This window comes from Symphalangus syndactylus, chromosome 22, assembly GCF_028878055.3.
Source record: "Symphalangus syndactylus isolate Jambi chromosome 22, NHGRI_mSymSyn1-v2.1_pri, whole genome shotgun sequence".
Classification (NCBI taxonomy): Eukaryota; Metazoa; Chordata; class Mammalia; order Primates; family Hylobatidae; genus Symphalangus; species Symphalangus syndactylus.
The window spans coordinates 49,228,801-49,244,970 of NC_072444.2; positions in this window are offsets into that span (position 1 = coordinate 49,228,801).

Genomic DNA, 16,170 nt, shown 5'->3' on the forward strand with positions numbered 1-16,170 from the left:
AAGAGGGGAGGGGAGGGAAGAGGAGGCAGCACCGTGGCTGTCCCGAGCATCGCGTGCTCTCTACATAGTGGTGGGGCTGGGGAAAAGAATCCAGACCTGCAACCAGCCCAGCAGGTGACAAGGACCCCCTCCGCCCCAGCAGTGCCCTGCTCCTGTCACAGTTCCTATTGCAACCAGGATGGCAGGGGGTGGAAGTAAACAGGGACAAGAAATCTTCCACAGCTTTGGGGATGAGATCCTCAAGGAGCTGAGTAGACATGGATTGTGGGTCATTTCTTTCAACCATAGCCCTCGTAGACTAATGGGAAAGATGGCAGTGGCTAAGACTAGCCTCCCACCGTGACCAGGGGAAGAGACTTCCAAGGAGGTGCTGGTGGGGGTGGCGAGAAGGCAGGAAGGCACTGCAGGTGTTCATTGCCCCCTACCCACCCCGCAGGCTGATGGCATTTGGGAAACACCTGCAATGTGAAGGAGTTATCACATGGTATACAGAACTGCATATCCTGGTTTTCCACATGACACTTACATCATAAGTGATTTTCCACTTATATCATAAGTGATTTTCAATCTTATGATAAAATATTGATAAATACCTTATTATTTTCCATTATGTAGATACACTACAATCTATTTGGCACTACAATGAACATCTTTGTAGTTAAAGTTTTTCAGTATTTAGGATTATTCCTTCAGGCTATAATCTCAGGAAATAAGTAATTAGATTCAAATATTGTGCATTTTTCAGATACTCAATACACTGCTTTCCAAATTACACTAATTTACAATCCAACCAGATTAGATGAGAGTGCTGCATGTGGGAAAACACACATATACATACACACTCAGTTCTCATTATTCCTGGTAGTTATGTTCTATAAAGTCACTGCAAGCACTGAATTACAAATACTGAACTATAGCTCCTATGGGAAATACAGGGTTAGGTTCTTGCAAGCCTCTGCTCACAAGATTTTCATCAACCAGTCAATACATAACCTTGTTTTATGAGTGTCCTCTTTAAAGACACCTCATTTACTATATGTTATTGATTCATTAACATTAAAATTACAGCCAATAGCACTGCAATGCATGACTAAGTGAAGTTTGTCTAACACACAGATCTTCTCAGTTAGGCACATAACAGCCTTCTTGCACTTAGAAACACTAGACAGCACTTGAGCACTATTCTTGGGGGCTATTTTAACCAGTGAAATCCCCCCAAAAAAAGCACACAAATGTAAAAAGTGTTAGCTACATGTGGTGGCACACACCTGTACTCCCAGCTACTCAGGAGACTGAGGAGAGAAGATTATTTGAGCCCAGGAGTTCAAGGCTGCAGTGAACTATGATCATACATGCCACAGCACTCCAGCCTGGGTGACTGAGTGAGACCCCATCTCCAAAAACAAGTTAAGGCCGGACGTGGTGGCTCACACCTGTAATCCTAGCACTTTGGGAGGCTGAGGTGGGTGGATTACCTGAGGTTGAGAGTTCGAGACCAGCCTGGACAACATGGTGAAACCCAGTCTCTACTAAAAATACAAAAATTAGTCCAGGCACGGTGGCTCACACCTGCAATCCCAGCACTTTGGAAGGCCGAGACAGGCAGATCACCTGAGATCGGGAGTTCAAGATCAGCCTGACCAACATGGAGAAACTCCGTCTCTCCTAAAAATAAAAAAAATTAGCCAGGCGTGGTGGCACATGCCTGTAACCCCAGCTACTCAGGAGGCTGAGGCAGGAGAATCACTGGAATCCAGGAGGCAGAGGTTGCAGTGAGCCGAGATCATGCCACTGCACTCCAGCCTGGGCAACAAAAGCAAAACTCTGTCTCAGAAAAAAAAAAAGTAGCTGGTCATGGTGGTGAGTGCCTATAACCCTAGCTACTTGGGAGGCTGAGGCAGGAGAACCACTTGAACCCAGGAGGTAGAAGTTGCAGTGAGCCAAGATAGTGCCATTGCACTCCAGCCTGGGTGACTAGAGTGAGACTCTGTCTCAAAAAATTTAAAAAAAAGAAAAAATGAAAAAATAAAAAGTATGGGCTGGGTGCAGTGATTCATGCCTGTAATCTCAACATTTTGGGAGACCAAGGAAGGAGGATCACTTGAGTTTGAGACCAGAATACGTGACATAGCGAGATTTTATCTCCACAAAAAATGTTTTAAAAAATTAGTCAGGCGAGGCAGCACATGCTTGTAGTCCCAGTTATTCAGGGGACTGAGGCAGGAGGATCACTTGAGCCCCAGTTAGACGAAGCAGTGAGCTATGATCCTGCCACTGCACTCCAGCCTGGGTAACAGAGCATGACCCTGTCTCAAGAATAAATAAACAAATAAATAAATTTTTAAAACTATATATGTCAAAGCAGTGACCACTGAAAAGGCCAGCAGCAATGATAACCCAGTAGCAACTAGTAACCCCTGGTGCCCATATTGTGGTCTCTAAATACCGTTTTCCCCTAAAGGGAACCAAGACACCTTCGAGACATGGCTACTCCAGTTCTGTGGCAGAAAATGAATACTGAGTCTAGAATACCTTGGGTCTAAAAGTAAGAAAACTATCAGACACTCCCAGGTAATGTGAAAATGTTACAGAAATTATTGCGTTTTGGTTAAGTTCACAAACAGACGAAACTCATGCATCATGAGAGAAGTCAGGATAAGTGGTTACTTTTAGGATGGGCAGAGCAGTGGCTAGGAATAGAAAAGAAGCTTCTAGGGTGCTGGTATCTTGATCTGGAGGCAGTTACACAGGCACATATTATTTTTCTATGCTTTCTTTTTTATTTTTATCATTTTATTTATTTTGATCTTTTTTGTATTTATCATCTCAAGCATTTCTAAGTGTACAGTTCAGTAGTGTTAAGTATATTCCCATTGCTGTTCAACCAATCTACAGAATTCTTTTCATCTTGCAAAACAAGCTCCACACCCATTAAACAATAACTCCTCATTCTTCTCCTTCCCCAGTCCTCGGCAACCACCATTCTACTACGAATTTGACTACTCTAGGTTCCTTTTATAAGTGGAATCATAAACAGTGTTTGTCCTTTTGAGTCTGGCTGATTTCAAGCATAAAGTCCTCCAGGTTCATCCATGTTGTAGCATGTGTCAGAATTTCTTCCTTTTTAAGGCTGAATAATAACCTACTGGGTGTATACATCACATTTTGTTTATTCATTCATCCATCAGTGGACACTTGGGTTGCTTCCACCTTTTGGCTATTGTGAATGATGCTGCTATGAGCATGGGTGTGCAAACATCTCTCAAGACCCTACTTTCAATTATTTTAGACATATGCAGTGATGTGGAATTACTAGATCATATGGTAATCCTATTTTTAATTTTTTTAGTATTTAAATTGTACCTAGCTATATACTTGAGAGCTGTGTACTTTTAAGGGCATATGTTACTAATTGATCAGTGAGAATCAAAACATAAGCACTTTAGAAAACATTTTGACAGTATCTTATAAAGTTAACTATATGCTTATCATGAGTCAGCAGTCTCATTCGTGGTTATTTACCCAAGAGAAATAAAAACACGTCCACACAAAGACCTGTACGGGAATGTTTATAGCAGCTCTATTCATGATATCAAAAAGCTGCAGACAACCCATTTATCCATCTGCTAGTGAGTGGATGAATGAACTGTGGTACATCCATACACATGAGTCTGCTCAGCAACAGAAAAGGAACAAACTCCGTTTCCTGCAGTGGAGAAAAAAAAAAGAAAAAAGAAAAGGAATAAACTACCACTATATACAAACATTGACGAATTTCAAAAGCAGGCTGGGCGCAGAGGCTCACACCTGTAATCTCAGCACTTTGGGAGGCTGAAGTGGGAGGATCGCTTGACGCCAGGAGTTTGAGACCTACCTGGGCAACACAGCAAGACCTCATCTCTACCCAAAAAGTAAATAAATAAATAAATAATATGAAAGCATTATGCTAGGTGAAATAAACCAGACACAAAAGTCTACATACAAGTCCATTTATATGAAATTCTAGAAAAGGCAAAATTGTAGTAATAAGGCAGATAAATAGTTGCCAGGAGCCTGGATTCAGGGAGGGCATGAAGGAACTTTTAGAGTTGGTAGAAATGTCCTATGTCTTGATAGCGGTGGCAGTTACCTGATTATATTTAAAACTTACCAAAATTGTATGCTTAAAATTGGTGAATTTTATTTTATTTAAATTATGCCTCGATAAGAATTCCTTAGAGAACTAAAAGTAGATCTACCGTTTGATCCAGCAATCCCCCTACTAGGTATCTACCCAGAGGAAAAGATGTCATTATATGAAAAAGATACTTGCACACGCATGTTTATAGCAGCACAATTTGCAATTGCAAAAATATGGAACCAGCCCAAATGCCAATCAATCAACGAGTGGATAAAGAAATTGTGGTATATATATACCATGGAATACTACTCAGCCATAAAAAGGAATGAAATAATGGCATTTGCAGCAACCTGGATAGAATTGGAGACTATTATTCTAAGTGAAGTAACTCAGGAATGGAAAACCAAACACAGTTTGTTCTCTCATACGTGGGAGCTAAGCTATGGGGATGCAAAGGCATAAGAATGATACATTGAACTTTGGGAACTTGGAGGAAAGGTTGGGGGCTAGCGAGGGATAAAAGACTACAAATTGGCTACAGTGCACACTGCTCAGGTCGTGGGTACACCAAAATCTTAGAAATCACCACTAAAGAACTTATTCATGCAACCAAATAATACCTGTTCCCCAAAACCCTATTGAAATTTTAAAAAATAATAAAATAAAATATATATATATATATATATATATATAAAACAAGACGAAAAAAATTATACCTCAATAAGGCTGCTTTTTTAAGTGTGAGAAGGAATAGGAAACCCTCACTGGTCACTTTTGGGGGTTGCTAGGGCACCAATTCATCCTTCTGACAACATACTTAAAAGGAAAGAATCAAGTAATTATCTGCCTTTCCCGTACAGACTATATTTCAGGGTGCAGCCTCTACTGTGGTCCTTTTCAGATGCTACTAAACATTCAGACTCACAAGCTGACCGTGAGCCACACCGGAAATCAGAGCCTCTGGGAAGGCCATAGGGCAGGAACCACAGCTGGCCCACCGGCAGCACCAGGCACTCCCCTTCCTTGGCTATAAGGATGCAAAGGCATAAGAATGATACATTGGACTTTGCCATGCAGCAGCCCTAGGGACACCCCAGGCGCTGTCCTCTCCTCAGGGAGACCCAACATGGCACAGGAACAGGAATTGTGCTAGGGTAGAAGCCTGGTGCCCACTGCCTGGTGCCCACAGGAACCAATGTCTCTTGCAACAAGTCCACAGATAGGAGTTTCCAGAGCCCCTCGAGAATCCCTGCACTCGAGGAAGCTATGGCAGATGGCATTTTCCAAAGAGGGACACGATACTCTTGACCCATATGTTATTACAGAAACTTGCCACATAAAGAGGTGAATCACATTTTTATAATAAACATTACTACTGATGTAATTGTTTTAAGCAATGATAATTTTTAAATAATAATGAAGTGGACACAAAGAAAATATAATAAAATATATATAATAATATATATAATAATAAAAGTGAGATTCACATTATATTTCTAAATTTAAAAGATGCAAATTACAAGCAGAATGTAGACTAAAATTCTAGTTTTTGGGAAATTTAGAACCACAAAAATATTAGTAGCAAATTTTCTTTTTTTGAGAGCAAGAGATGATCTCTTGCTGGAGGGCAGTGCACCATCATAGCTCTCTGCAGCCTTGACCTCCCGATCTCAAGCAATCCTCCCACCTCAGCCTCTTGAGTAGCTGGATCTACAGGTGCAGGCCACCATGCTTAGCTAATTTTTTAACTTTTTGTAGTGACAGCATCTTTCTATGTTTTCCGGGCTGGTCTCAACTCCTGGGTTCAAGTAATCCTCCCACATCAGCCTGGCAATCAGAAGCTGAACAAAGGATTATAGGTGTAAGCCACCACACCCAGGTTATAGTGGGTATTTTGAGAGGTTGGTATTAAGGAAAGAATAAACGATAAAATAGTAAAAAAGATACGTTGGTAAAAGTAAGCAAATTTTCAAACTCATAATAAGCTATGCTAGTGACAGGGTGGTGAGACAGCCACTTTTACATATAGCTGGTGGTAGCATAAACTGGGATGATTTTTCTGGAAGCCAATTTGAAATTATGTATCTAGTCTTTAAAATATTTATATCCTTTGTTACAGAGTGAATCGTGACCCTCTAACATTTACATGTTGAAGCCCTAACCACCCAATGTGACTGTATTTGGAGACTGGGCCTATGAGGAGGTTGTGAAGGTTAAATGAGCTCATAAGGGCGGGGTCTCGATGAGATAGAGATGGTGCCCTTATGGAAGAGGAAGAGATATCAGAGCCCTCTCTGTGTCATGTGAGGACACAGTGAGAAGGCAGCCATCTGCCAGCCAGGGAGTGAGCCCTTACCAGAAAGCAAATCAGCCAGAACCTTGATCTTGGACTTTCCAGCCTCCAAAATTGTGAGAAATAAATCTCTATTATTTAAGCCACCTAGTCTATGGTATTTTGTTACGGCAGCCCAAGCTGACTAAGACACCCTTAATTCAAATATATGAGTTTGGGCCGGCACAGTGGCTCATGCCTGTAATCCCAGCACTTTGGGAAGCCGACGTAGGTGGATCACCTGAGGTTAGGAGTTCAAGACCAGCCTGGCCAATGTGGCAAAACCCTGTCTCCACTAAAAATACAAAAATTAGCCAGGCATGGTGGTGCATCCCTGTAATCCCAGCTACTTGGGAGAGTGAGGCAGGAGAACCACTTGAACCCGGGAGGCAGAGGTTGCAGTGAGCCGAGATCATGCCACTGTACTCCAGCCTGGGTGACAGAGCGAGACTCCATCTAAAAAAAAAAAAAAAAAGCAAATATACGAATATGAGTTCCAGGAATCTTCAAAAGGAAATAACCTCAGAGACGCAATCAATGACTGCATACCAAGATGTTTATCACACTATTATTTGTCATAATGAAAAACTAGAAATTTTATATCGAATATCAATATTACTCTTCATAATGAAATAGAAAAAAAATGGAAGACTGTAAACCAAAATTTTAATAGTATTTTCCTCTGGGTGGTACAAATAAGTATTTTTTTAAATTTCTCATGGGTTCCTTTTTTTTTTTTCAATTTACTAATGAACTTCTATAGCCTTTAAAATTTGTAGGGAGAAAGGATTTTTGTAAAAACAATAGAGATAAGCCAACACCTCCTCCCACCCCATCCCCCCGGGAACACATACCATCCATTCCCCAGCACCTGACCTATGGGCTCATAGTAGAGCATGCCAATAACATGGAAGAGCAGCTGCACCTTGTTCATGTAGAAAACATCTGTTAGCTTATTGGAATGCATCCCTCTTACTGGTTCTGCTTCAGGGCCTCCTTTCATATTGGATAGTCAATGGATGGTGGTGTGGTTGTCAATGAAGGTGCATTATTATCAGTCAGAACCCCAACAGGAAATCAGTGGCACACTCAAACTGGGTAATTTGAGGAGAGTTTAATAAAAGGATAATCTATAAAGGGATAAATAGTGTTTGAAGAAAACATGAGGGCTAATGTCCTGCCCCCTAGCTAATAATAGGGCAGTGCTGTTGTCACCCTGGCTGAGAGAAGGGCATGGTTATCCGAAGCTGAACAGAGGAAGAGAACCGTGAGGACAAAGTCCCTAGGCAGGAACTATGATGCTGGGTTAACAGACAAAGTCATCCCGATCTTACTTTCCTCCCTCCTTAGTCTTTTATCAGTGCTCCTTATTGGCCAGATACATCCAGAAGCTGGAAACCAGTGCAGCCCTTTGATGTCATCCTCTAAGGAGATGGAGCACAATGGAGAAAACGGGACCTGAAGGCTATGTCTAGCACAACCCCTGGGGCTCAGGAACCACAAGTCACAGCAAAGCTGAGAATTCAAGTCTCTTCCTGGAGTTCAGCTTCCAAGCTCTTGGTACATGCATACTTCATTTTATGGTGCTTTGTAGATACTGAGTTTTGCTTTGTTTTGTTCTTTAGCGACAGGGTCTCACTCTTTCTCCTAAGCTGGAGTGCAGTGGCACAGTCAGAGCTCGCTATAACCTCAAATTCCTGGGCTCAAACGATCCTCCAGCCTCAGCCTCCCAAGGAGCTAGTGTTAGGTTTTGCAAGGAAGGCGAGGGACACCCACACAGAGAGGGCATCTCGACAGCAAATGCAGGCTTTATGTCCAGCATAAAACCTACAGAAGTGGGGAACCATCCTAATGACAGTGCCCACCACTGCTTATAGGCTGGGGGTACTTATAGGTATGGGCGGGAGGGGTCTGAGCAGTATGGCTTGCTGCCCGGCAGGATATTGAAAAGATGTTCCCATGATGAGGTGGTTCTGGCCCTTGTTCCGGCGGGCTGTCATCGTGGTGTTCCTTGGATCTTTGCCCACCAAGATATGATAGGGATGTTTTTTAATATGGACTTTGTCCGCCTTGTGGTCAGGTGGTTAGGCAGAATGTTTCGCATGGCCCAAACCCCTGTAAAATGTTTTGCTTTAACCAAAGTCTGTAAAACAGCAGGGAGCTTACAAAATGGTGCAGTTTGGACTAACAGCTAGGACTACAAATGCATGCCACAATGCCCAGCTAATTTTTTCATTTTTTTGTAACGACAGGGTCTTGCTATGTTGCCCAGGCTGGTCCCAAACTCCTGGTCTCCAGCAATCCTCCCACCTCAGCCTTCCAAGTGCTGGGATTACAGGTGTGAGCCATTGTGCCCAGCCCTAAACATAACTTTTATATGCACTGGGAAACCAAGAAATTCATATGACTCACTTTATTCTGATATTTGCATTATCGTAGTTGTCTGGAACTGAGCCCAAAATTATCTCAGAGGTGTGCCTATATAAACTTGGGGCTTAGAGAAATGCTTCTCTAGCCAGTTTTTCTCCCCACTAGAGAAAAGAGATTAAAACATTCTAAGGATTAAAAAAAGAGTTGGAAGACGATTCAGAGTGAGAAACTCATGAGAATCTTGGCTCCTAACCAGTCCCCAAAGGTGATCTCCAAGATAAGAGGATGACAGAACCCCTCAACACATTCCGATCTGACAGAGGAGAGGGGACTTCCATCCCACCCCTTGTCGAGACTCCCAGGAGGTGACAGCCTTGCAGTACTTCCTTGTACTGTTAAGTCATGGAACAGTTCTATAGAATGGCAACCAACATGCTGGGGCAACCCCACAAGGCTCCCTCAGCCCCATGTAATGTGTAAGCCAAATTTCCCCACGTCTCCTAGTGGGGTGTAAAAGCCAACCAGTGGAGAAGAGCTGGTCCTGCAGTCAAGAGAAGGGAAAGCTGCAGCAAAGAAAAACATGGGCCATATGGTCTGAGGCCAGGGAAAGGCAGGCTTCATAATGGATGCCAAGGTGGAATGAGGGAAACACACATTTGCACCTCCAAAGCTGTCAGCCTAAGGCAGAGCATGACTGCAGACCAGCCACACACACGTGCACACACAATCACACACACACACACACTCTCTCCCTCTCTCTCACACACACACACTCTCCCTCTCTCTCTCACACACACACATACTCTCTCACACACACACACTCTCTCTCACACACACACACTCTCACACACACACACACGCACACACTCACTGCCATGGCACAGAACTGAGATCCATCAAAGGGATGTGGTCAGAGGAAAAAAAATCCTGAACTGAATTCTCATCCAAAATCACTGAGGACACCCTTATGTCACTGAGGAAAAATATACTGGAATTGTTTATACTATAAGAGAGAAGACATGTTCAAGACGGAAATTAGGTTCTGTTATAGAGAAATTTACTTTTTTGCATACCTAAGTTCATGGCCCATAAAAATCATACCTACTACATGTTGTCTTAAAAGTGCAGTCTGATTAGCTATAGCCAAAAGGCAGAGCAACCCAAGTACCCACTGGTGGGTCATAGACAAACAATATGTGGTCTACACACACAATGAAATGTTACTCAGCTCTGAAGAGGAAGAACATTCGGACACATGTTAGTTACAATATGGCTAAGCCTGGAAGCCATTATGCTAATGAAATAAGCCAGTCCAGTCACAAAAGGATAAATATTGTGTGGTTCTACTGACATGCAGTAGCCAGAATTGTCTAATTCATAGAGATGTAAAGTACAATAAAGGTTGCTAGGGCTACGAAGAGGGGTAAAAGGGAGTTATTATTTAATGGGTACAGAATTTCAGTTGGAAGGCTAGGCACAGTGGCTCACGCCTATAATCGTAGCACTTTGGGAAGCCAAGGTGGGTGGATCACCTGAGGTCAGGGGTTCAAGACCAGCCTGGCCAACACGGCGAAACCCCGTCTCTACTAAAAATACAAAAAATTAGCCAGGCATGGTGATGCATGCCTGTAATCCCAGCTACTTGTGAGGCTGAGGCAGGAGAATCGCTTGAACCCAGGAGGCAGAGGTTGCAGTGAGCCAAGATCACGCCACTGCACTCCAGTCTGGGCAACAGAGCGAGACTCCATCTCAAAAAAAAAAGAATTTCAATTGGAAAAGATGAAAAAGTTCTGAAGATGGATAGTGGTGAAGGTTGTACAACAATGTGAATGTATCAATGCCACAGAACTGCTCACTTAAAAATGGTTGAAATGGTAAATCTTATGTACATTTAACCACAATTTTTCTTAAGATGCAGTCCATAAGCTTTTGTATAACTTGTGCAAGGTGTTCATCTTTCCAATAAATTTCTTTTTTATGGTTGAAAATTCTTGCAAGTAAAAGCTGTAACTGATCCTGAGGAATTACCAGATGCCCAACCCACAGGATATTCTCAGGAAGCCCATAGCAGTGTGTCAAAGACACAGATAATCTTTCAGCTGTAGAATTTAGTGGACATTCTCCATCAGTTCCCCAATCAATGGGAGTAAGACAACTCCAAGTTACGTGGCCCAATATAAGCTGAAAGCCGCATATCGAGCCCCACCCTGATTTCTCTCTCCAAGTCTCTCCCCTATACATGCAAGTGACTCCATTCCCAATGCACCAAGTCGACCACCAATCTAGACACAGAAATATGTCCATCTTTTCTAAGGGCACAGGGTCCTTCAGCTCCTACCTAGAGTCTCCGCCACAGTCCCTTCCCATTCTTCTTCCTAATGAGCCAGCAGCCCACTATAACTGCAGGATTATAGAAGAGGGTATGGTCTTTTGTGATTGGCTTTTTTCACTTAGCATAATGTTTTCAAGGGTCATCTTTGTTGTAACATGTATATTTCGTTTTTTTATTGCCAAATAATATTTCGTTGTAAGGAAACACCACATTTTGTTTATCCATTCATTAGCTGATGGACATTTAAATGGTTTCCACTCTCTGGCTATTGTGAATGATGCTGTTACCGACATTCTTGTTTTCCTGTGGATTTAGGTTTTTCAATTCTCTCAAGTATATCCTGAGTGGGATGAAGAGGACACATGGTAACTCCGTTTAACACTTTGAGGGGGCCTGGTGCAGTGGCTCACATCTGTAATCTCAGCACTTTGGAAGGCCAAGGTGGGAGGATCACTTGAGGCCAGGAGTTTGAGACCAGCCTGGGCAACAGAGTGAGAATTCATCTCTAATTTTAAAAAATTAGAAATTAAAAATTAACTTTTGGCCCAGCACAGTGGCTCACACCTGTAATCCCAGCACTTTGGGAGGCTGAGGCAGGCAGATCACGAGGTCAGGAGATCGAGACCATCCTGGTTAACGCGGTGAAACCCCGTCTCTACTAAAAATACAAAAAAATTAGCCGGGCTTGGTGGTGGGCCCCTGTAGTCCCAGCTACTCGGGAGGCTGAGGCAGGAGAATGGCGTGAACCTGGGAGGCAGAGCCTGCAGTGAGCCGAGATCGCGCCACTGCACTCCAGCCTAGGCGACAGAGCGAGACTCTGTCTCAAAAAAAAAAAAAAAAATTAACTTTTTAAAAGTGTTTTCCACAGCAGCAGCAGATCAGTTTTGAACCCTTGACACTGTCAAGTGGTGACCAGAATGCAAGGCTAAAGAACAAGCCGACAAGCACGTAAGTAGGTGATAGCAGAGAGAGAGGATGGGCTGGCTGAGGAAGAAAAGCAGTGCAACCCCTGGGAACACCTCCTCCTCCAACTGTCTGAGACACAAGCCATCAACCCCAGGAGTCACACAGAATGGGTCACAGAATGGGTCACAGGACAGCTTCAAAAGTCAGATGATGTGCTGAATGTAAAAATGCTTTAACAAAGAAGAAAATGGCATACAACATCGTCTAGTTTCATAGGAATATCCAACAGTGATATGTTTTTTTCAATAATGTCAGCTGTTAAATCAAGTTTACCTAAAGCTGTCTCCTTACATATTTTAAGTTCAGCCTAAAAGTTTCTCTGTACATCATGAACTGTAACAAGTGGAGGTGTAAACAGACCATAGCCTACACTTAATGCCAATCACCAAGTTTTGGCCAATCAAATGTAGCCATCCGTTTGAACCATGGTTCAAATAAGGCAAACATCCAGCTGTAACCAACTAGGCTGTTTCTGTACTTCATTTTTGTTTTCTGTCTGTCACTTTCCTTTTACTTTTTTTTTTTTTTTTGAGACGGAGTTTCGCTCTTGTTGCCCAGGCTGGAGTGCAATGGCACGATCTCAGCTCACTGCAACCTCCGCCCTCTGCCTCCCAGGTTCTGGTTTTTTTGTTTGTTTGTTTTGTTTTAGAGATGGAGTCTCACTCTGTTGCCCAGGCTGGAGTGCAGTGGCGCGATCTCGGCTCACTGCAACCTCCGCCTCCCGGGTTCAAGGAATTCTCTTGCCTCAGCCTCCCAAGTAGCTGGGATTACAGGTGCTCGCCACCAGGCCCAGCTAATTTTTGTATTTTTAGTAGAGACGGGGTTTCACCACGGTGTCCAGGCTGGTCATAAACTCCTGACCTCAGGCGATCCACCCGCCTCAGCCTCCCAAAGTGCTGGGATTATAGGCATGAGCCACCACGCCCAGCCCTGTGGTTTTTTTTGTTTTTCTTTTTTCCAGGACAAATTCTCGCTCTGTCGCCCAGGCTGGAGTGCAGTGGCGCCATCTCGGCTCACTGCAACCTCCACCTCCCGGGTTCAAGTGATTCTCCTGCCTCGGCCTCCCAAGTAGCTGGCATTACAGGCGCCTGCCACCTGATTTTTGTATTTTTAGTAGAGACAGGGTTTCACCATGTTGGCCAGGCTGGTCTCGAACTCCTGACCTCAGGTGATCCACCCGCCTTGGCCTCCCATAGTGCTGGGATTACAGTCATGAGCCACTGTGCCCGGCCCACTTTTCTTTTTCTGTCCATAAATCTTCCACCATGTGGCTACACTAGAGTTACTGAGCATACTCTGGCTCAGGAGGCTGCCTGATTTGCAAATTGTTCGTTGCTCCATTAAACTCTTTTAAATTTAATTTAACTGAAGTTTTAATTTTATTACAGCTTTGTACAAAAGGGGCAATGAAAAACGTGCTGCTAAGGGACACAGGCAACTTGACTGCAGAACCTGTGCATCTAAGGAGCTTGCAGAGAACTGCAGACCAACCGAACCCTCTGCACTTTTGCGAAGGAGTTCAGCAAAGAGAAGGGACCATTCACATGAACCATTAGCTAAACAACAGTATCAAATCAAAAGGTCATAGTAGAATTCACAGGTATCTCAGAAAGTCTTTTAAAAGTCAGTAGTATATTTAGGATAAATCACAATGCAAAAAATATATACACATTTTTATAATTTTTTGGCAATTTCCCAGTTTTTTTTTTTTTGAAACAGAGTTCTCACTGTGTCACCCAGGCACTGCAGCCTCGACTTCCTGGGCTCAAGCGATCCTCCCACCTCAGTCCCCCTAGCAGCTGAGACTACAGGTGTGCACCACCACACCCGGCTAATTTTTGTATTTTTAGTAGAGACGGGGTTTCACCATGTTGGCCAGGCTGGCCTTAAAGTCCTGAGCTCAAGCAATCCACCTGCCTCAGCCTCCCAAAGTGCTGAGATTACAGGCATAAGCCACCATGCCCAGCCAATTTCCCAGTTTTCTATGATGATTTCTTATTTCTAATAAAAGTAGCAGAGTCAAAAAGGAGGAAAACATACAAAATGTATCATGAAGCAATGATACAGACATTTAAATATTCCCTGCAACTCCCATCGTACCTCTGACAGAACACCAGGCAGTATCAACTATATTCCCTCCCCTCCTTCCAATGTGTATTTTTTAAATGAAGATTAAAGCCAAGGTTCTCCTCCTTCTGGAGTCAGGTCACAAATGCTTGTGCCAACCCCACTTCCTTTTTCCTCAGTGAAGGTAGTTGGGAAAATATTCCTCTTTCTGTTTTCAGTTTAAGGAAAGGCTACAGGCCGGGCGCGGTGGCTCACGCTTGTAATCCCTGCACTTTGGGAGGCCGAGGTTGGCGGATCACGAGGTCAGGAGATCGAGACCACGGTGAAACCCCGTCTCTACTAAAAATACAAAAAAAAAAAATTAGCTGGGCGTGGTGGCGGGCGCCTGTAGTCCCAGCTACTCAGAGAGGCTGAGGCAGGAGAATGGCATGAACCCGGGTGGCGGAGCTTGCAGTGAACCGAGATTGCGCCACTGCACTCCAGCCTGGGCGACAGAGCAAGACTCCGTCTCAAAAAAAAAAAAAAAAAAAAAAAGGAAAGGTTACACCTGCTTGGTGATACAGGCAGGCCACAGCCCAAGAACCTGGGCACCCATTTCACCAGTTTTATAAAAAAATATAAAGTCATGTCCTTTTTCTTTGAGCGGGTGGGACAGTACATAAGACAGGCTTTCCAAGTTCCCTGGGCAGGACTCCTGTCGTTAATCCACTCATGCCCACCTCCGGGGCTGATCCCAGGAAAACTGACAGCCAAACTCTCCTGGGAACAGCTGAAGAAAGCGAAACTGGGTCCATCCCTGCTGATCCTTTGTTCTTTGTCTTGGATATTTGAGAGTTAACGTTTAGATGCAAAGAAATAAAGTCCAAACACTAACACTGGCTGATTTTGAGTCTTTGCTCTGGTGGGGCGCGGTGGCTTACGCCTGTCATCCCAGCACTTTGGGAGGCTGAGGCGGGCGGATCACCTGAGGTCAGGAGTTCGAGACCAGCCTGGCCAACATGGTGAAATGCCATCTCTACTAAAAATACAAAAATTAGCCGGGCATGGTGGCGGGCACCTGTAATCTCAGCTACTCAGGAGGCTGAGGCAGGAGAATCACTTGAACCTGAGAGGCAGAGGTTGCAGTGAGCCGAGATCGCACCACTGCACTCCAGCCTGGGCAACACAGCGAGACTCCGTCTCAAAAAAAAAAAAAAAAAAAAAATGAGTCTTTGTTGTGTTGGTGCTGGGTCTAATAATGTATCAAAGTAGAATGGCCCAGTCCATCAACTGTGCTTTCAAAGCAACCCTTTAAATGATTACAACCTTGCTGTCTTCCCCCAGAAAGTAAAAGCAAACATCCTGCCCTTTGTACTTCCCAACTGTGAAAAATTATCTGGCTTGACTTCCATTGTCAGGGTGAGCAAAGGGTTCCTCAAAGGAAGCTCTGACAGCCGGGACGGGGCACAGGAAGCTGAAGGGAAATCTTTCTGACTTCTGAACTGGTCTTGCTGGCAGGTCCAGCTGGTGGGTCCAGACAGCGAGGCCAGCAGTCGATCATGAAAAAACACAGCTGCAACGGATGAACGCACAACTCTAGCCAGAGCAGATGGCTGTGGGTAAATGTTAATTAATATTAAATGACACCAGATGATCATGAGTAACTGATGTAAGGGTCAGGCTAAATAGGTTACTTCCTTTGTCATTTTTTTTCTAACAAGCCCAACTTTCTTCTGTGGGGATTCTACATATTTTCATAGGCTTATTTTCCTTCAGCCAAAAACCTTAAAGTCCTCATAGTAAGTAATGGATCTCTAGTGCAGTAGGAGAGAAAGCACAGTGCATCTGTCACATAACGGCCCCAGCTCCTGCTTGGGCAGACTGGACACAGGCCTCTGGCTCCTCCCATGTTCTTGATGTCTTCAATCATGTCCCTGGGCTCCCTCTTCATCACAGTCACAGTTCCAAGATCTACTCTATATCTAAAAGACTCCCTCACCTCCA